The sequence below is a fragment of the Engystomops pustulosus genome, chromosome 2, assembly GCF_040894005.1.
Source record: "Engystomops pustulosus chromosome 2, aEngPut4.maternal, whole genome shotgun sequence".
Taxonomy (NCBI): Eukaryota; Metazoa; Chordata; class Amphibia; order Anura; family Leptodactylidae; genus Engystomops; species Engystomops pustulosus.
Genome location: NC_092412.1, coordinates 56,953,122 through 56,975,108, shown reverse-complemented (window position 1 = coordinate 56,975,108; position 21,987 = coordinate 56,953,122). Strand labels below are relative to the sequence as shown.

Below are 21,987 nucleotides of genomic sequence, written 5' to 3'. Positions count from 1 at the left end.
GAACATAGAAACAAAGAATAGCTCTCCACAGTAGCCGCCCACTGGGGATTTCCAGTGCCCATACAGTAATTATTATATACAGTAAATGTCTATACAACAGATACAGCTATAAACTAATCATACAGGTATGGCCTTGCCCAGTTTAAAAGGAGGAGCAGAAAACTGTCAATAAGACATAAGTGCGAGAAAGTGGATGGTAAAATCAGGAAAGAAAGTGCGCACCCTACTTCTGACCACACCCATGATGCACCTAAGGGTATTTTTTAACAGTAGAAAGTAAGTCTGGCATCAATGTTTTAGACAAATCCCACAGCAGGAGCCCAAGGCGCAACATTAGGATTCTGCAAAGATTTTTGAAAATGGATCTGCATTCTGTAAAGCCAGTTTTCAAAGGAACAATGGCCTAGAAGTATCAATAGTGAGGTAAACAAGTGCACAAATGTAAAGGGTGTACCAGATTATTGAATACTGACGCATGGTCTTCAATTATCTGGCGCCCCCTGCACTGCTCTGGAAGAGTGCACCATTTTATTTTTGGTGCACCTTTAACTTACTGCGTGCAACAAAATTTGCTGTATTAAATGTGTCGCAAACTCTGACTAAGAACTAACATGTCCCTTTAGATGCACATTTGTCGGACATAGTGCAGCCATGACACAAAATGGGAGCAGACACTTCATAAATACATGTGCAAGTAAATCATTTTTTGGACATTGCAGGGTCTTTTACCATTGAATAAAAAGTTTACTCTTAAAAGTACAAAAGAGTTGAACACTTTTTATAAGACACAGAGAGACCACCCAAGCGTGACTTTGTTCAGTAGTAATCATGACTTGTACCCGATTCAATAACTACAAGACCTTGTTAAACTCACTTTAAAGAGAGTTGAGATTAAGACCTTATAAAGTTGTTGAAAACAAGAAAACCACATATGTGCTATGTTTGTCTCTGGTATCAAGAGAAATAAAGAAATAAAGAACACTAAATTAATAAAAAGATGGCACTTTATCCATACATGTAATCAATTCCATGAAAAAAACTGAAGAATAATGAATCACTGTAAAATGGATGACAACAGATGACATAAAAATTTACATTGATTTCAATGGGATTTAAAACTGATCCGTCCTATTTCAGTTTTTTACTTTTCTAGGCGGATACTAGAAACGGAAATCACAATCGGAGTGTGAACTGAGCCTAACCCACTGGGACCAATCATAGACTGGAATTCATCGTCTAGAACGTCCAATGTATTGAATGGACAAGAATAAAAGAGGCTCTGCAGATAGCTGGATAGATTAATCCTGATATTTGCTATGTGAGGGTATCTGTTCCTCAATAATAGTAGCTTATACAACTTGTGCAACTGTAATAACAGGGTATGTTAGCTACGGTAGACACATTTCGGAGCTAACGGTTCTTCTACAGTGTCTGAAGAATTACAACTATACTGTGTTATTATTAGAAAACAGGCATGAGAAATGAATTCTCCATTGACTTGGTGGTGACCTGATTTTGTATACTGAAGACCTACTGAAGACAGGTTTGTGATCGATTGGGGTCCGACATCCAGAATCTGGATTATACAGCTGTTCTAGCTGCCTCTGGGCACCACGAACTGTACAATGGACTGTAACTCACTTCCTATTCAATAGGTACCTGCACCCAGAGGCAGCCTTAACAACTGATCAGTGCAGAGTCCGGTTGATGAACCAACCATATACTGATGACCATTTATGGAGATAGGTCATAAGTATAAAGACCCCATTAAGATCCAAAAATACCACTATTTCAATTCTGAATGTGAATCACATTTTTTTAATTTTTAAAGTTGTAGAATTCTCAAGTTTAAAATGCATTGGGGCACATTTAATAACAACAGTGCAAACTTCACTAAACATAGTTTTCCTGTGTATCATGCAGGATGTGCTCCCTGCACTTTTTTTTGGTGCACCTTTAAATAGGGCATGCAAAACAATTCTGTCAGACTTTGCATGTTTAATTTGGTGCATAGTCCGACTGAGCAACGAAACGCCCCCCTAATTTGTGTCACATGAAGCCTAATGCAGCCGCGCCACATAAGGGTCGCTTTTGACAAGAATGTAGTGCAGACCCTTCTTAAATACCTGTGCAAGCAGTTTGCGCTAAAAAGAACGTGCAAAGTCTGACACAAAACTGGCGCAAGGCCCTTAGTAAATTTGCCCCATTGTGAAACTAATGTTATGGGAATACAGGCAGTCCCCAATTTACGGACACCTGACTTACAGATGATCCCTAGTTACAAACAGACCTTTGGATGATGGTAATTTAATGAACTTTAGTCTAAGGCTGAAATGACTAAACATAAGATTTATCAAAGATGTCTGCAATTAAGTTGTAATTTTTGTAATAAAACATTTTGTGCCCCACAACTAAATAAAACTTTAATTTTTATGTATATGCAAATTTTCTTAAGAGGCTACTTGGGTATGGATGGCACCTCCACTGAGAAGCTGGAGCTACTGCGCAAGCACAGAACTATGGCTTCTAAGACGAGTGCGTGCGTAGAACTATGGCTTCTGAGATTTATTTGTGCTAAAGACTGTGATAGGTGTATCAAAAGAGGCTACTGATCCTTGGAGTAGCCGTAGCACCCGCTCCATGGCATGGCTACTCTGCCGCCTAATAGACTCTTCAGAAAATTTGCATATACATCAGATTAAACTTTTATTACAAAAAGCATTAGGCTACACTACATTACAGTAACCTGCCACCAGATCTACCTTAGTAGGTAGGTCCGTGATGGTAGGTTTCCTTTAAATATAAATTCAACTTAAGAACAAACCAACAGAACCTAATTTGTATGTAACACAAGGACTGCCTGTCTTGCCTTTGGAACAGGCATCTACTGTATGTTGAGAAGTCAGATTTACATGCTCCCAGCTCTCCCAATACATTTCAATGGGAGAAGTAACTCAGAAAGCTTGGCACCTATTCATCCATACAGTACCCCTCTGGGTGCATTGGTGCGAGGTGTCCTGGGCAGGATAGGAGGTCCAGGACTTCTATTGTCCACAAGGCACAGGTCCCAGAGCGAAATATGAAGTATATTAAAAAGTTGCAGAAACATATAAGTCACCAAGTTAAGCAATTTTTAAATAAAACATAAAAGACATAAAAGAACATTAACATTAAAAAAAACCCTTAGAATCCTATTGATCATTTTTGTTTATTTCCTTCTTTTTTTTGCTGTGTATAAAATACTTGTATTGACTCCGTAGACATGATTAAGATGAGTCGCAACATAATCAACATTGTTCTAGATCAAATGGTCGTCTGATTGTATTTCAGTCATTACTTAGAGACTGTCTGAAACTAAAGGTTACGATACAAATAAACCACAATGCAAGTCCGTGGAGGATAAGTTTCCTTTCTCCCAGCCCACTGCATTGTTCAATGGATATATTATATACAGAGACTCAGGCGGGAGTCGCACAACCAGGAAGTGAAGTGTTTACAAGGCGCACTAAAAATAAATACCCCGAGAATGCTTCCAAGATGATGTATCCAGCAAGTCTTTTAATCAGCGTGTATGTGAATAGTTAGATTGTTCTTTTACATCCATGTCATTTGTAACTAATAAACACAGCCATATAGCTTCTCTTTATGCAGGCGGGCAAGGCTCTTAAAGTAACAGGGTATCATTATGGTGAAAGTAGCTAAACATCCTACATGTGAGGTTGGCCACACGATAGGAAATGTAACCAAAATTGCCCAGAAACTTGTACTTAAGATTTCTGGTTTAAAATGACCTATGTGATTATATGCGGGTGATACTGCCCCTATAACTACCTCTCATAATGCTACTACCAAAGGAGTAGGTAAAGCTAAAAGCTTATAACGGCTGATAAACATCGTATCACCATATATCCAGCACAGTATATATCCAGCACAGTATATATCCAGCACATTATATTTCCAGCACATTATATATCCAGCACAGTATATATTCACATCTCGTCTTTTGTATACATCAAGAAAGTTTCCAACGTATATACTCTGAGCATATCCCTAGAGTTATACCGGCAGGATAGAGGACTTTATATGCTCCCTCCTGTTGAGCGACACATCCACGCCCGGCCTCTGCTGAGCCTACACTCATGGAGGTCCCCAGTGATGTCACTGTCTATATAAGGACAATTACATCACCTGGGGAAACACTCTGAAAATCAGCAGCAGCCAATCACTGGCTTCAGCTTTGGTTAACTCCTCCCACTTTCAGAGGGGAAGGGAAGGATGTGCATACATCCGGATACACCTTAGCCCTTCACTGAAAGGACAAATTGGAAATTCATCCAATGTATACCTACAACAGAGGATAGAAATGAGGTATGAATGCAACCTAAGTAGTAGGGGATAATTTCTTAATATAGAAATATACCCATACCTCTGCAGGTGCAATAAGTATATAATTATACTTATAAGTATTTAGTAAATATGGTTGGCAGGATTCCTACCATGTGAACAAGTACATAGATGACCAACTGGGTGTTATACCATGAGCTCTACAAATTATTGACATATCATTGGAAAGTATCCTATCCAAAAGGCCACCTCTTTCAGACCAACCCCCTTATCCAGACCATCCATTTCTCCAGATCAAATACAGATTTTCTGAAATAATATGGATATTTTAACGTTTTAAAAGTCATTTTTCAAAACCACCTTTTAATGCAATTGTGGAATAAAGTATCCAAGAGGTTTTGTCCTTTCTTAAAAACACTACTTTTTATCAAATCATTTTGGAGTTACAGTTATGCTTGTTAAGAATTTATTGACTATTCACATTAGTACCCACCAATTTCTGTGGGTCCATCCAGACTATGGGTCCACCAGGTGTTGGAGGAGATATAGATCGGTCTGTTTGATATGAACACGTCCAATTGATTGATTCCTAAGGGTGTCTGTCAGCTGCTTATTCCTCTATCCCTATTCAGGACTGGCGCATAGTTGGCCATGCCTAGCATGCATGTGGACTTCACTGTTGTAAGGACTAGCCTTCGGTCAACAGTGTTTAACATGTGTTTAACAAGCTATAACTTTAATATTTGAAAAAAGTAACCTCATTCAAAAACCTTTTGCATCATCCTTTTCACAATCCTATAACCAGTGTACAATACTAACATTAGGTCAGTCCAGAGAACATGTTCATAATCCATGCAGAACACTCTTCTATGTATTCAAGCCCATAAATGGGGGTTTGTTGGTCCCAAATAAAGAGTAATTATGATAGATATTTCCATTGTGTACTTACTCATGTGAACAAATACTGTCACCTTTATTTTCTCCCTGTCTTAGATCTGTGCAGCAGTATGAGGATTAGCGGGTGGAATGTTGGCTCCTTCCCGTAGTTCCATTCCTATGAGAAAAGATTTGTGTTATTAATACAGCTGTCAATGTCTATCATATCCCTGTATGGTTCTTAACTATGTGACTGCTTCTACAATACTACAATCGGAAAGCTGGAAATGTTAACGCAGTGCATGAGAATTACTATACTTTTAGATTTCTATGTAGGATTTTTCTTTTGGATTTATTAAATAAAAAATCATTAGGAGCAGAATGTTTTAATGGCCAAAGTCTTGGGTGAATTCTTGGCTTGTCTATACTGTAATTGCAGCTGTATTGTATTGTATTATAATGTAATGTATTATATTCCAGATATATTCCAGAAGATGGAACACATCTGCAGACTGTGACTGTCGAGGTGAAGGCAACATCATTAACAGGTGGATAGTACATAAAATTCTGTAAACTTGTTAAATGCACATTGGGTTCTATTGTATGAGCAGAGAGGGTGATAGCTATTTTTGGCATGATATATGTTATGGAGTTTAAGAAATTACTGGGATGTTGCAGAGCAAAGAGTAGGGGGCACTTACTTGAGAGAACATAGGTTCCAATAAGAACATAGTCTGGTATTTTGTCACCAGACTATGCTGCTGGATGTAGTGACGGTGTAGCATGGGACAGCTCTGTTCTCCTATTAGCCACAAGAGCTCAAAATATTATATTATTTGGTTAATAGGATAAATAACAAAAATATAGCGGTCTGTGGGTCACAGGTATCATAAATCTGGCTTTGTCCATCTGTTTTGGGGACTTTTCTTGCCTTTTCTGCTGGTCAGATGTATCTTAGCGTTTTTTACCATATTGATAAATTTGGCGTTTGGCATTCAATGAATTTGCAAAAAGTCTACAAAAGTCACAATGAGTTATAAGCTAATTTCAAAGCCTAGTTAGGGGTAACTGTAGATTTGTGCCAAAATTTACAACTTTGTAAAAAAAAGTTCCAACTTTCCTATCTGGATTCAGTGATAACTCTGCAGAAAACTAGACAAGTCTCAAAAATTAAAGGAACAGGCAAGCCAAAAGTTCCTCTATGAATCCAGTGTATTCATGAGTATAATGCTCCTCCTGTTTCCTTAAAGGAAACCTACCATGAGGAATCTACTATTAGGGGGTACATCTGATTCTGGATTCCTCCTGCCTGCCTCTGCCCTAATCTGTAATTTAATAATCCTGGAACCTAACCTAACTTGTTAAAAACTTTATTTAGTAATATGTATATTAACTGCAGAGGCTACTGGGGTGTGGAGTAACCTTGGCTTCCAGTGCCCGGCCAGGCAAGTACACCTAGTACTCCTAGTACTTGTAGAGAAGGAATCTACCATCAGATCTACTTCTTATAGTAGTTTTCTCATAATAGGTTTCCTTTAAACTTTCCTCAAAGTAATTTTCGGGGTGATGTGTATGTATAAAAACAGAAGCAAGTCACTGTGAGAAGCATTCTGCTCAAGGTTACATCAGACTCATTACTGTGTCTTCAATATATTTTCTGATTATTCAATGATAAAGCAGTAAATCTGTGATAGATCTTTCTGATTATGTAAGATCACATCGCTGCGAACCACATCCAAGCATTTTGTATAGAAGCCATTTGGATCTTGGTCAAGGTCATGGATCTCCTAGGCTTCTATTATAATTTGTCAATGAAATTTGCTGGTTAGCATGGTTGAATTAAGACAATGTATTTTCAGTATAGAGATTATACACTATCCACAACCAGAATATATATCTGAACATAATCTATTTATCTATAGAACTTTCTGTTCCGTTCACTATGATCTATATACTAATAAGCAAATGTCAGGCACTAGTCATCATCCCATTGAATCCACACATCTCCATGTTCTATGCCACTTGGTCCACTTCATGTGTAATTTTCCTACTAATCACCTTTGGTAAACAGTTTGTTCCAAAAATTGTACATTACTAATGAATCAGACGGTTAGAACAGGAAATGAGGAAAAAACGCCACTCAGTTACATTACACAATCACACCCATAAGGTTTCAGTGCACTTGGCTTTAGTCCAGCTAGTAAGAAGTTATAGACCATGATTTGTTTTACTACATTGTATCAGAGTTTACATTTAAGCCTCAAATCAGGGCTCAACAACCAAGGGTGCAATCTCCGCTCAGATGACGCGTTTTGTAATGACTTATAATTTCTTTATAATTTCTCCCCCAATACTTTAGCATAATTACGTTTCGTGACATCACATACCCATTATAGCAGTATGTGACATCACATTTCATTTCCTGGACGGGCAACCTTTTATTCCTGCACTCCTACACAAACTGTGATATCACTGTGACTTCACATTGTGCTGTGACATCACTGTCTATTTGTCTCTGTTATGATTAGATAATTGTGACATCACTGAATACATTATTGTTACATCACTGTGTGCATTATCCCTTCTGTAAAATGAATATATACATTATTGTGATATCACAAGTACTTTATTGTGAGATCACTGTGTGCATTATTGTGCCATCATTGAGTATATTCATGTGACATCACTGTGTGCATTATTGCCACATCACTGAATACATTATTGTTATATCACTGTGTGCATTATACCTTAATAAATGAATACATACATTATTGTGATATCACAAGTACTTTATTGTGAGATCACTGTGTGCATTATTGTGCCATCATTGAGTATATTCATGTGACATCACTGTGTGCATTATTGCCACATCACTGAATACATTATTGTTATATCACTGTGTGCATTATACCTTAATAAATGAATACATACATTATTGTGATATCACAAGTACTTTATTGTGAGATCACTGTGTGCATTATTGTGCCATCATTGAGTATATTCATGTGACATCACTGTGCGCATTATTGCCACATCACTGAATACATTATTGAGACATTACTTTGCATATTATCCCATTCTGTGACATCATTGAATACATAATTGTGACATTACTGCGTGTATTATCCCTTTCTATGAAATCAATCAATACATTATTGTGATATAACTGTGTGCATTATTGTTACATTCCCAAATTCATTATTGCAACATTACTGTGTGCATTACCCCCTTCAATGACAACACTGAGTACATTATTGTGACACTACTGTGTGCATTATCCCCTTCTATGACAACGCTGAATACATTACAGGCAGTCCCCGGGTTACTTACAACATAGGTTCCATAGGTTTGTTCTTAAGTTGAATTTGTATGTAAGTCGAAACTGTATATTTTATAATTGAAGGTCCAGACAATTTTTTTTTTTCGCCCCAGGAACAATTGGAGTTTAAAAATTTTTTGTGGGACTAAAATAAAGCAACCACAGAGGTGCATCAGAGATCACACTGGGCAGAGGGGTCCGTCTTTAACTATGAGTCATCTGTAAGTCAGGTGTTCTTAAGTAGGGGACCTCCTGTATTGTGACACTACCGTGTGCATTATTGTGACATCTGACAGACGATAACTGGGACTGGCCCGCCGCCTGCCCTGATAAATTCCCAGCCCCTTCCTGTGTCTCCTGATGGATCTTTGTACTCTATGCCTGAGAGAAAACTTTGTTCCATGCCCTCTGATCACGTGCTCCCTGTCTCGACCTCCTGCCTGTCCCTGACCATGAGCTTGCCTTACTTTTCTGTACCTCGCCTTGGCCGCCACCTGGTGGTACCACGCCGCAGCAGCCCAACCCACTTTTTCGGCGGGCTCTGATGAAAACCGGGTGCCACTTAGACTCCGGTCCCAGGTGTCAGCTTATATCATCGTCCGCAGTGGTCCAGAGGATTCACTACCTCCGCTCCTGACAACATTACTGAATACATTATTGTGACATCACCATGTGCCTTATACTTCTATGACCTCTCTAATATTACTGTGATATTACTGTGTGCATTTTTGCATCATCACTGTGTGCATTCTACCTGTGCTGGAGATGGAGATGCCCAGGTCCATTATGGATGGAGGAAGGTCCCTCATTACTATAACCTTTGGTGTGTACATAGCACTGCAGTCCAACATTAAGCAAGGTTTATTGCCACAGAAAACACAACGCTACATGAGATGTATCCACCTCATAATAGCGTCACTTCCACTGGGAGCAACCATCCAGGCAAATATTTGAGACAATGATTTACTTACAGGAAATCAGTGGAAGCGACAGTAGTATGGTAACTGAGGTCAGGTCACTGAGTTCTCCAGAATGATTCATTTTATTAATATTGTTTGTGTATAGAACTTTTATGAACTTTTATGGCTCCGTGAGTCATTTTATGTACCCAGTAATGATATGCGTGGCTGATATTGTCAAATCCACTCATTAGTATGAGAGTTCACATACTGTATAATACATTTACATAATATATTGCATTAAAGAAAAATTCTAGCAAAAGTATTTTCTATCCATGTACTGCTATCTTTAATACAGTGTACATGAAAGAAGTGTAGAGGTAGTTGCAGTGCAGCTTTCCATCTGCTCTTCAGACATCATCAAGACTGTAACCCATGATGCCTCAGCAAAGTATCACATGGGCAGCTAGAGCCAGCCCTATTTCTGTTTGCAATGTAATTATTTTACAAATACTCTTATATATCTAACAGTCCTTAAGCTTATAGTCAGAGAGGTTGTCTAAATTTGTTGTATAAAGTCATAAAGGCAGAGAGTTTAGTATTAAAGTCAAGTTCTCTTCTCCACAGAAGCATCGACTTTCCAACTCTCTAGAAATCTGGTGCATCATGTCAATCACAGCACATCCTGAGGTTAATTTTCTTAGTGATTCCACCACACCGGGCCATGAAATGAACATGATCTGGAAGGTTTTAAGCTGCTAGACAACAAACTGGTAGTGGCTTATTAGTTCAGTTTCTGCTGACAGGTTCCCTTTAATGCTAGTCGCTAAGACATCTCATTGTTCTCATTACATCAAACACTGTGATGCCTGATTTCTATTCCAATGACGCCATATTTGTAAGGAATATCTGCAACATGATTTCAGTGTTAAATCTGGCAAATAATCTCTGGCTTCAAGTTCTCATTTACCATATGGAAAAGCAAGAAAAATGCTGGTGGAGTCCAGTCAAGATGTTATTAGTTGGCAAGAGAGACCATGAGGTTTATGCTGAGAAAGAAGCCAGTGTGTTGAATCATAAGGCATCATGACTCTAATGTGTGGTGCCAGGGCTGATCATTATGTGCGTAAATGAGGGAAAAAAGTATTGGCATTGTACCCAACAACCATGGCTCTAGAACTGACAGAGCTGAAGAACCTAAAGGGGTTGTCTGAGACTAAGTAAAAAAAACAAGGCGTAAAAAAATAAATAGAAATTACCTCATCCAGGGCTCCTGGTGTCCCGTGCTGCTGTTCGTTTACAGGGGCATGAAAGCTCCGGCCTTGAACCGCCCACCCGACCACTGTCCTAGTGCTGTATCAGGCGCTGGGACATGGTAACGAGTGGGCGTGCCTGGCCTGACCGGAGCTGCAAGAGCGGAGCTTCCAGGCCCCTGTAATCAAACAGGGACATGGCCCGGAGAGAGCACACGAGGGTCACTGGGAGCCCCGCATAAAGTAAGAATTCTTTAAGTCATTATCCTTCATTACGTACACTTTGCTGTACATAGGAACACTGCATACATTTAAGGATGTGGAATTGTCCACACAAATTAGTTGAAGCCTCAATAACCAATAGGATATTGTTCTTCTTGGACTTGATTTCTTTTTCTCTTCCAAAGCCATTGCCAAGTCCATTGACATTTTCCTGTTTGTGAAAAACAGAGCAAGTCAGAAAATACTATCCTGTGCCGAATGCTTACTCTACTGGAGATGGTTGCCAGCCAGCTTGTTTTCATAGAGCAGGAGTCAATTGCATGGAACTGTTTATTTCCTGAACTTGCTTCCTCTGGTAAATAGTGCAATTAAAGAAAGTCATGAGAACAATCCTCAGACTCTGGAACTGTGTGTGATTTTTATTGTATGATCGGAAATATGTTTACTTGTTTGTAGATCTGTCATTCCCGTCAAGGGCGTGCTCAACAATAACATTTTAGTAGAATCTTACCCTGGCATAAAACCCTCAGGGTGCTCCAAAATCTCTGTTGCAGATCAGAGTCCTAATTAAACAGAACCTGTCACCAGAAATGTCATTTTTAGCTAGGGACAGGATCCAATAGCCTATTCTATGCTAATTTTAAAAATTCCTTTGTGAGCAATCTGACATCATTTGTGTAGTTTATATAAGTTTAATTTCTATTACCTGGCTCCTTGCCAGCAGTGTGTGGTGAGTCCCCTGGGTGGGGGCAGCTGCAGCCTGTCTGTGCCTGTGTCAGTCTCCTCTCATACACACTCCTCCAGCTCCCTGTCCACTTCCTGTCATGTGCATTGAGCAGGCAGGGGAGGGAGGGGGATGGTGAGGAGAATGTATGAGGAGACACAAGAACACACAGGCTGCAGCTGCCCCCTCCCCAGGACTCCCCACATGCAGTAATGTAAATTAAACTACATTATATTAATTATATGTAATTAAACTACCAATATAATATTTGAAACTACTGAAATGATTCAGAATACTGACATAGGCAGTTTTAAAATCAGCATAACGTAGGCTATTGGTACCTGTCACCAGCTAAAAATGACGTTCCTGGTGACTGATTCACTTTAAAAAGTAGTCCACAGACATTTTTTCTTAGTTTTCATATTTCTTAATTGTACAGGTTTTAGATAAGTGATCCAAACATGTAATGACTAAGATAATGACCATGTGTGATGGACTTAAGCCCCTTCCACACTGGCGTTTTTCACGCGCGAGTTCTGCACGTGCATTTGACGCGCAGAACTTGCATTGCACTCTGTCCCATTGTATTCAATGGGTCTTTCTTCATTAGCGTTGGTTTTCACGCGCGTCAAAATCGCAGCATGCTCTACTTTTGCATGTCACGCGCGTTTTTCACGCCCCATTCAAGTCTATGGAGATGCATCAAGAACGCATTGCACTCGCAATCATTGCGAGTGCAATGCGTTTTAAACGTAAGGGTTGCTAGGTGACCAGAATAACAGTATTTCCCCTGCTCGAGAACGATCATTTAATTTAAAAAACACAATGAAGAACAGTGAAGAATAGAATAAAAACAGTGAACACAGTGAACACAGGATCATTTAAGAGAAAAACACAGTGCAGAACACAGTGCAGAATAGATTACAGATGTTCGGCACATCTGCTTACTTGTCGGGAGATACGCGCGAAACGGTGCGCCCAAAATAGCATGTGAAGAACAATATATATGTGTGAAGAACACATTGCAGATGTATTTAAACATACGCACCGTTCCGCGCGTATCTCCCGACAAGTAAGCAGATGTGCCGAACATCTGTAATCTATTCTGCACTGTGTTCTGCACTGTGTTTTTCTCTTAAATGATCCTGTGTTCACTGTGTTCACTGTGTTCACAGTTTTTATTCTATTCTTCACTGTTCTTCACATCTGCTTACTTGTCGGGAGATAATATACACGGGGAACAGTGAAGAATAGATCGCAGATGTTTGCAACTTATCAGAAGACATTATTTTTCAATTAAATAACACATTTTAATCCCAAACCATGGTCCCTTTGAAAAATGCTCGAGTCTCCCATTGACTCGCGCGTGAAAAATGCGCCGAAAACGCAAAAAAAACGCTAACAACACGCGCGTGAAAAACGCAAAACCGCTAATTACTCCAAGGAAAAATGGAACAAAAACGCAGCCAAAAACGTCAGTTTTTCACGCATTGCACCCTGACGTGAAATGCAACGCTAGTGTGGAAGGGGCCTTAGAGCTGGAAGTGACAAATGAGACACCACAGGACCCATCAAGAAATACATCTTAATAACTACTATTAAATTAGGATTTTTGAAGCCATAATTTTCAAGCCATAATATCATATGAAATAGGATAGCATACACATACAGTTATATGAAGTTATACAGTTATACAGTGATAGCTATCATCTGGATCATATCACTTTAATGTGCAGAGGCTGATTGACTCATGTGATCAACCTCTTCTTACAATTCATCTCCACAGTTCCAGATCCTCTTGCCGATCCACTGCTTATAGTGTAAGTTCCTGTAAGTTTTTAATTATTGTATTACAGGGCTTAATATGTAATCATGTTTAGTCTGTCACAGAGGGATCTGCTCCAACAGTACATTCCCTATAACTGTATATACATATCCCATGAATGAATATGTAGTGGTGCAGTCACACGGAGGCCCAAAATCTTAAGCAACCCATCTTTTTCTTATAATACAAAACCAGTTCCTATGTTTATAATGATAACAGGTTTAATGTTACCTCTATATTAGAGAACCTGTCATCGGCCTTTCACATTTTGACAAGTTCCCATAGTCTTTTTAGAAAACAATTCTCATTCTGCTTTTATAACTAACATTACTGGTTCCACTCACTTTAAAAGTTGATAAAAGAATATCTGGCTCCCTGCTGACAAACTGCATTGATTCACAAATCATCATTATTTGCACACTGCTCTTACTACTCTACATCCTGCTTCCCCTCTCTTCATGCAAACATGAGCTGACCCTATGGTGCAGGCAAATCTCGCTCACATCTGCATGATGGGAGGAGGGAGCAAGAAGCATATTTGTAAGAGCAGTGAGCAGATAATGGTGATGACTCATCACTCAATCCAATTTGCTAGCAGAGAGCCACATATACTTTTTATAATCTTTCAAAAGTGAGTGGAACCTTTATGTTAATTATAAAAACAGATTGGTAATTAGTATTAAAATAATATGGGAACCGCTGGTAGGTGAAAATGTGAAATCCTGATGACGGGTTCCCTTTGAAAAGACATTTACCATAAAAATCAAGCACTTTCTCATAAATTAGGTAATTTTCTTATACGTGTTTGCCTCCTTCCTTTTAAAATCAACTTTAAAAATTATTCATATGAACCAGAAGGGCTATGTGTGTGTTACAGAAGCCCTCTGTGCTCTGGCATCTCAAGTTGTTGTTACACTGCAGCAGCACATCTCAGTTTCACCCTCCCCCCTGCACGTTCTGTAATTTTTGCAGCAGTGAGCACACGGTGGGGAGAAGTGTTCCTTCAGTAACAGCCTGAGAATCTGCAGCACTGAGGGGCTCTGCTAACAACCCTATAGCCTTTCAAGCTCATTATTATAATTTTAAAAGTCGATTCTAAAGAAAGGAGGCAACGGATAACAAACAAACAAAAAGAAAACTTCCATAGTCCTGGATCTATGAATAAGTGTCCCTTGTGCCGCACACTATTGGATTTTGGTGCAGCTGCGTTGGCTTTCATGTGTAAGAAATGGGGGGGGGGCGCACGTTGGACGGACCAACTGATTCGGACTGAGTGCAGGATTTAACATTCAAATTGTGTTGCAATACAATGCACTTTATACACCAGTAAGAAGAAGTTAAACTCCGTCAGACCTGAGCGTGGAAGCGACACATGCAGGATATCGGGTGCATGATCTTAGTGAATCGTGGCACAGTGCATTATCATTGGACAATGCACTTTGTGTGAACTTTGTCGGATAGGTAAGTCAATGTGCCCCATTGTGTGAAAGTAAAACACACTATACAAATTTCTGTAGCTATTACCATACTATATAATAAAGCAGCACATACATAGGGTTAACATATTCCAGTTAATAGACACAAAGTTCGAGGAAACCAAAATGAGTCATAGATAAATCAAGCCCCAAAAATCAGCCCTACAGCACGAACATGCGGCAGCAACTGCACACCTTGAGAATGTATGTCGCTTGCTTAGAGCCCAGTAGTAAAATCTATTGCTTCCAGTAAATGTGATCTTTGAGCGCACCCCCTTCCTCTCTTGTCTCAAGCTCATATTCTTGTACTGGATATGTTACAGGAAAAGATTCAAGTTTCACAGACAAAATATGAGATACAATGTTTATATTATGAATGTTACATCCATTTACTCAATTAAACTTTCAAATGAAAATCTTTTCTAGTCATGAGGAGGCGGATATGTACTTAAAAAAGGATTACCAGAGGCTGATATCAGATTTGAAGCCCATGCAAAGTATTTTGACTTAATTTTAGGGAATTCTATCTATCCTTTTCTTGGGGTCTGGAGGAAGCCAGGGCCCAGAATACCGGAGTGGCTGGCGGTTGCGGCCTAGGCACACTAGTGTCACAGTGCTTGGTATGGGGACCGGAGGACTGTCCTACAGCCTGGCAGGTCTCCAGCAGGTGGTGTGTGCAAGAAATATGGAGGGAGAGGTTGATGCAGTGGTTTCTCCTTGGGGCAACCCCTGAGTGTCTGTAAGATAAGTCCCTGGGTAATGGATGGGGAAGCCTATGGTGGTAGACAGCCATATCCAGGGATCAGATGGAGGCAACATTGTGCACATCAACTCACGGTCCTTTATTGAACAACAGGTAGCAGGCAACAGGTCTAAACGGTCAAACAGCAAATTCACATTCTGGCACTGGAGGGGTCCTTGGGAATAAAACACCAGATCTTTATCTGGGCTTCAACGGCCCTGCAGTTGTAAGATATTTTCAAATTACCCCTTTTATGGTTCCCGGTACTGGGATGACAACAGAAACCAAGACACACCTGTCTCTTAGAAAATGCAGAATCACACCGTTTATTATTGCTCTGCCACATATATAAAACACATAAAATCATCTTCATGGGGGGGTGAAAAGGTGATAGAATACTGCAATGCTATAGGCCGGCTTGAATCTCCCCATAAATTCACTTTCCCAAAACATGTAGATGAACTTTACATATTTTTTCTCACACAGAGCACTGTCTCCAGGGAGACAGAATGTTTTTACTAAAAGTCCAGAGAAGAAGACTCTGATGGCTCCTCGGTTTGGCCAAAACATAAGAGAAGCAGTTGCTAAAGCAAAAATATAGGACAAGAGTCAAGCACAGAACTGTCTTTCATCAAAAATGATGTTTGAATCAGATGAGTAGTATAGACATTTTACAATATAGCTGACAGTGGTGAGCATGACCCCTGGCTATAGACCAAAATGGCGTCTACTTGGCATCTGTAGAGGAAAGCTGCAGCTCTAGATTAGAGTCTCCTGAGAGTCCCTGGGATTGGTTTCTGTGACAGCACTGAAGGCAGTGGCGTAACTAGGAGAGGCAGGGCCCCATAGCAGATTTTTGCATGAGGCCCCCCTTAAAAATATTCATACATACACACACATTTATACACTTAAATACACAACATAACATTCTACACTCACTTTTATATACTCGTCCACACATACATACATATACACTCATATGTACACATTTATGTACTCATATATACATCTATACACTAATACATACAGTATATACAAACTCACTGTATATACATACAGTATATATGCATCAAAGTCGCATGCATACTGTTTATGCATATACATACATATAGCATACATACATCATATTCTTTTACATATGGTTTACACCCAATGTCTATACACAAGCATGCAGTATAAAGACACCATATGCAGACATACTGAATCTATATACAGTATATACACACAAAATGCATATACATACAGCATATAGTCACACATACAGTATATACAGCATATACACACATACATACAGTATATACAGCATATACACACATACATACAGTATATACAGCATACACACACATACAGTATATACAGCATACACACACATACATACAGTATATACAGCATACACACACATACAGCAAATACATACATACATACAGCATATACACACATACAGCAAATACACACATACATACAACATATACACACATACAGCAAATACACGCATACATACAGCATATACACACATACATACAGCATATACACACACAGCAAATACACACATACATACAGCATATACACACACATCAAATACACACATACATACAGCATATACACACACATCAAATACACACATACATACAGCATATACACACACATCAAATACACACACATACAGCAAATACACACATACATATAGCATATACACACATACAGCAAATACACACATACATATAGCAAATACACACATACATACAGCATATACACACATACATACAGCATATACACACATACATACAGCAAATACACACACACATACAGCAAATACACACACACATACAGCATATACACACACACATACAGCAAATACACAAATACAGCAAACACAAACATACATACAGCATATACTGTAAGCAAATACACACATGTAGCATACATTCATTAACTATACACATATATATAGGGACTTACATATCTTGTAGTGGGGTGGGTCGGTTAGGAGGCATACTGCGAGCCTAGGAAGTTCGCCGGCCGGGCAGCAACTTTGTGGGCGGCCGCGGGAGTAGTGTAGAGAGCCAGCGGCCGCGGGACCAGGAGGCGTGCCGGGCGGCCGCGGGACCAGGAGGCGTGCCGGGCGGCCGCGGGACCAGGAGGCATGGGGGCGGCCGCGGGACCAGGAGGCGTGCCGGGCGGCCGCGGGACCAGGAGGCATGGGGGTGGCCGCGGGACCAGGAGGCATGGGGGGTGGCCACGGGACCAGGAGGCACGCCGGGCGGCCACGGGACCAGGAGGCATAGGGGGTGGCCGCGGGACCAGGAGGCACGCCGGGCAGCCGCGGGACCAGGAGGCATGGTGGACAGCCGCGGGACCAGGACGGAGGCATGCCGGGCGGCCGCGGGACCAGGAGGCATGCCGGGCGGCCGCGGGACCAGGAGGCATGCCGGGCGGCCGCGGGACCAGGAGGCATGCCGGGCGGCCGCGGGACCAGGAGGCATGCAGGGCGGCCGCGGGACCAGGAGGCATGCAGGGCTGCCGCGGGACCAGGAGGCCTGCCGTGCGGCCGCGGTACCGGGAAGCCTGCCGGGCTGCTGCGGCTCCAGGAAGCCTGCCAGACGGCCGCGGGTCCAGGGAGCCTGCCAGACGGCCGCGGGTCCAGGGAGCCTGCCAGACGGCCGCGGGTCCAGGGAGCCTGCCGGGTGGCCACGGGAGCAGCGCTGAGGACGGGTGGGTAGCTGCGGGACCTGGCAGCCTCGGTAGAAGTGTGGAGGTTGGGGGGGGGGGCGCAGATGTGGGACCAGCCGCGGGAGCAACATGCTGGCTAGGCGGTCTGTGCGCTGGGGACGGAACAGAAACACGGGGGCCGGCTATTGTATTGACCTTAATGCGCCGTATAGCAGGGCCCGGGCGGTGGTCGGACCGGGTACACAAATACATCGCAGTCTCCAGACATTGTGATTGTGCCGTGGCCGGGCCCCTGGCGCTCACGGGCCCCGTAGCAACCGCTACGTCTGCTACGGCGGTAGTTACGCCACTGACTGAAGGTGTGCTCCACACTCTCTCTCTATCTTCACTCTGACAGCAGGTCTGACTCTCTTCTGTGGGGAAAGACCATAAGGTCTCAGACTGCTGACAGACACTGTCATTTTTTATGGGTTTTATACTCCCCCTGGTGAGGTGGCAGCTTTTTAATCACACTCCAGTTTACAATACAGCCACATAATTGGATAACATCTTACACCCATTTAACTATTGCCTTTCCAGGCAGAGGCTACAGCTGCTATTAGATAATGACCAGGTTCTAGAACCTTGATAGAGGGTTTGCGAGTCCCCCTTAGGCCCCTTCTCCACTGGCGTTTTTCACGCGCGAGTTCTGCGCGTGCATTTGACGCTCAGAACTCGCATTGCACTCTGTCCCATTGTATTCAATGGGTCTTTCTCCATTTGCGTGGTTTTCAACGCGCGTGCTTGCGTTCGTTTGCACGCGCGTCAAAATCGCAGCATGCTCTATTTTTGCGATTCACGCGCATTTTTCACGCCCCATTCAAGTCTATGGGGACGTATCAAAAACGCATTGCACTCGCAAACATTGCAAGTGCAATGCGAGTGCAATGCGTTTTAAACGTAAGGGTTGCTAGGTGACCAGTATAACAGTATTTCCCCTGCTCGAGAACGATCATTTAATTAAAAAAACACAATGAAGAACAGTGAAGAATAGAATTAAAACAGTGAACACAGTGAACACAGGATCATTTAAGAAAAAAACACAGTGCAGAACACAGTGCAGAATAGATTACAGATGTTCGGCACATCTGCTTACTTGTCGGGAGATACGCGCGGAGCGGTGCGAACAAAATAGCATGTGAAGAACAATATATATGTGTGAAGAAGACATTGCAGATGTATGGAAACATCTGCAATGTCTTCTTCACACATATATATTGTTCTTCACATGCTATTTTGTTCGCACCGCTCCGCGCGTATCTCCCGACAAGTAAGCAGATGTGCCGAACATCTGTAATCTATTCTGCACTGTGTTCTGCACTGTGTTTTTATCTTAAATGATCCTGTGTTCACTGTGTTCACTGTGTTCACTGTTTTTATTCTATTCTTCACTGTTCTTCACATCTGCTAACTTGTCGGGAGATAATATACGCGCGCGGAACAGTGAAGAATAGATCGCAGATGTTTGCAACTTATCAGAAGACATTATTTTTCAATTAAATAAAACATTTTATTCCCGAACCTTGGTCCCTTTGAAAAAGTCCCATTGACTTAAAAAAACGCGCGTGAAAAACGCACCGAAAACGCAAAAAAACGCGAACAAAAATGAAACAAAAACGCAGCAAAAACGTCAGTTTTTCACGCATTGCACCCTGACGTGAAACGCAACGCTAGTGTGCAAGAGGCCTTAGGCCCCTTTCACACTTGCGTTTTTCATGCACGTTTTCTGCGCGTGCTTTTATCAATGTAATCAATGGGTCTTTTCAGACTTGCATTTTTTTTCACGCACACACGCGCGTTTTTTTTAACGCGCGTTTAAATCTTGACATGCTCTACTTTTGCAAGTCACGCGTGTGAACAACGCACCATACAAGTCTATGAAAACGCATCAAAAACGCATTGCACTCTGAGACACTTGCAAGTGCAATGCGTTTTCACGCATCAATTGCCATAGAAAAGATAGAGCTCAGTCCTGAGTCCATTTCACGCGCATTTTCTGCGCGTGAAAAACGCATTGAAATTGCATTGAAATTGCATCAAAAACGCACGTGAAAAACTGAGACACTGCACAAACACTGACTGAAAACTGATTGCACTCTGATGCAAAATGTGCGTTTTTTCACTGACCAAAAACTGATCGCACCCTGATCAAACTCTGACGTGATCTGCAACGCAAGTGTGGAAGGGGCCTTACAGCTCCTGACCTGGAGAGGGCGCTATTCGCAACTAACAGCCTGCCTATGTATTGGCAGGGGTGTTGCACACTATGTTGGATACTGGCACTAGAAGCACTCAGCTCTGAGTACACTGTGTGTTATAACAAACCGTGCACCTGTGTGACATCACATGACCATGGACCAGTGTTAATCTACAGTAAGTGAGGAATTGATATAGAAAGTACATTTGAAGATTATATTACCTTTTATTACACAAACCATATCAAATATTTGCTGGAAAGTGCTTAAAGTGGACAACCCCTTTAATTTATATAGTCAAATACTAATCCATGCAAAACCTTCTTATACACCAATGTGTTGCAATTGTTTCCTATGCAACTTCTTCGGTTACACCAGTGGTGAATGCTATTTCATAAGAAATAAACTGTGGTGAAACTTTGCTATAAATGTAATTTTAGTATACAGGGTTATAGCAGAGCACACAGAGCCCCGTTTCTTCTATTGTTTCTGTTCAATTTCAGTTTCTTTGGGTACTGGTTGCAGAAGAATACTTTACATTCACAGACAATTATTGTGTGTATGGCATGCTTGGGGCAGACTGTACTAATACTGTAAGTAGAAGACATAGAAATATCCTCTTTCCCTACAACATATATGTGTGCTGCCATGCTAAGTTTATAACATCTATCCTTAAATTATCCATTTACATTCATTTTGGTTTTATCTGCCAATTTTGCCAACCGCCACTCGGCTCTGGCCATCGCAAAATGATAAGATCAGCAGTTTTGCACACAGTGCTCACTGCCTAATTCATCATGCATTGAATAGGACAGGATTCTGGTAAGGACAGGAAGTGGATAGAGAGAGGACTTCCTGTCTGCTCCAGCTTAGATCTGAAGAGACACTGAGCTGTCAATCAAAAGAAGGAGGTGTGGTTCACTTGCAACCTGGAAGAAACCTGACTCTTCTCTACAAAATTTGACCCTTCTATAGTCATTTGCATATCAGAAAAAACGTTGTTATTAAGGTACAGAACCTCAGTGGCAGATCATCTTATGTGATATGGGGAGGACTTTTAACCCAGCAGGTAACACTGGTGTAACAGGTATAATTCTGGTGACAGGCCTTCTTTTAAGTGCTTGGGGAGGAATGAGATCTGATGGCCTACCTGAAAAGCTCTAGCTACTCTCAGTCTCCAGCACTACAGGCTTATTTACCTTTGTGCCTTATGTTTATAGGGGGCTGAACAGAAGGTGAGGGTCCAAGTGTTGTGAGTCCTGCAAATAGGCCTTATAATTACTGAACAATCTCTTTGAACACACCAATAAATATTCAGGTGACCTTACTCTGTGTACCAGTGACACTAGAGATGTTATACCATAAGTATAGTACTACAATACCATCTTCTTGATTTTGAATTCT

General features: G+C 41.2%; 1 protein-coding gene across 2 annotated transcripts in view; it reads left to right on the top strand.

Moving 5' to 3' along the window:
- HDAC7 (histone deacetylase 7) overlaps positions 1 to 21,987 on the top strand; it is a 216,041-nt gene that overhangs the window by 89,592 nt on the left and 104,462 nt on the right. For both annotated transcript variants that reach the window (XM_072134716.1, XM_072134715.1), the window contains exon 3: positions 5,701 to 5,768. The gene's annotated coding sequence lies outside the window, so the exon portion shown is untranslated. The remainder of the gene's footprint in view (positions 1 to 5,700; positions 5,769 to 21,987) is intronic.